Source organism: Solanum tuberosum, unplaced genomic scaffold (assembly GCF_000226075.1).
Source record: "Solanum tuberosum cultivar DM 1-3 516 R44 unplaced genomic scaffold, SolTub_3.0 scf00027, whole genome shotgun sequence".
In the NCBI taxonomy this organism is placed as follows: domain Eukaryota; kingdom Viridiplantae; phylum Streptophyta; class Magnoliopsida; order Solanales; family Solanaceae; genus Solanum; species Solanum tuberosum.
The window spans coordinates 400,873-402,528 of NW_006238953.1; positions in this window are offsets into that span (position 1 = coordinate 400,873).

Sequence of the window (1,656 nt, forward strand, 5' to 3'; positions counted from 1 at the left end):
TATAAAGACATCTTTCAAAAGTACACAAGCGGAATACTAAGTCTCTTAGCCATCTTAGACATAAACTTGAAAACATACTAGGGACACGGCCCTTTACAATCAAAAGAAGTCTACTAAGTCTATTACAAGAACCTTATCATAAAACTAGAATAGAAAAGTCTTGTCCTCGACATATGAGGGCATACCACAAAATCTAGGAAGAACTTCAAATCCCAAGGTTACTATAGAACCCGCTCACTTGCCGGAACCTACACTTGTAGAAAATAGAGCAAATATGGAATTAGCACAATTAAGTACTAAGTATGATGACCATGCAAAAACATGCTAAAACAGACATTTATTTGAGATATATGCTTTCATGCCATTTTTTTTTGATAAAACCTTCATATCACAATTATAAGAGACACATTTCACGTCATCATCCACATATAAGACAATATCCACAAAATAGACATACTCAACTAGTACCATGTACAATACATGAACATAAGCGACAAGTAGCCTTTTCATCATTTAATGACCTCTATCTCAAGTTACCCAAAGCCACACTTAAGTGAAACATGAAGTGACCACCCATACAATCTCTTTATATACACATAAGTGTTCCTAAGGGTTACCATAGATAAGGAAAGTGCCATTACAATATAACATACTAAATCAAAATTCTTTAATGAACCACTTTAAGAGACATTTAAGCATTTAGGGGACTTTCACATAATAGCCATTTAGACTTAGGGAACTCACTTTAGCATCTTCTAGGCCTACTCGTGCAATGTGTAGATAGCATCCCATACTACCACCTACACTTTGTAGAACCTATCCAATAACTAGAGTGCACATCCCACATGATGGGAATAGGCATTAACCGACATAGACCATACTAGCTAGGCATGGAATCCTGAGTCTACCCTACTCCGTGAAAGGTGTTCTACTTGCCAAAGGTAGAACTAGTAAGCAACCCATGTAGGCACATGGTTTAGGGGATGTCCAAGGATGTTCATTGTGCCCTAGTCTCATACTCAAGAAGGGACACCATCCTAACCACATCCACTCGGTGCTTAGCCTTAGTTCCCATAGAGTATTTCATGCACATGTGTGCATTAGAGTGGACCCCATTTCTAAGTTCGGCCAACTCATAGTACTTCTACCAAGAAGGGCTCCATTTCTTAGTTCTAGCCGATCAAGGTTCATTAAGGATAGCTCATTGACTTTCTTAGAGAGAGTTTGTTACCATTCCGGTCCACCATCTCTAAGTCTATCATTTCACACAAGAAGAAGATCATTACCCCTAGGGTTCACCACTTCAAGGTTTCACATTCACATTTAGGAGTCTAGACTTACTCATGAAAAGGGTACCATGCTAGGTCTAGCCTATTCAAGATATAGTCTAAAAGTCCTCTTTTATCATAGAAAGGGCACCATGCTTAGGTCTACCGATCCTAGACATTCATTTGTTCAAAGAGCTTTCAAGTAACAAGAAGGGACATCTAAGTCTACCAAGCAAGTCACAACATTACCATATAAGGACTCTTCATAGTCCAACATCGTCACATATGAACATTTAAAGGGAACATACTTTCAATCACACTACAATAACACTTTGTACAAGATCACCTTATAACCATAAGAATACCTTCACATAATACACTTCACATA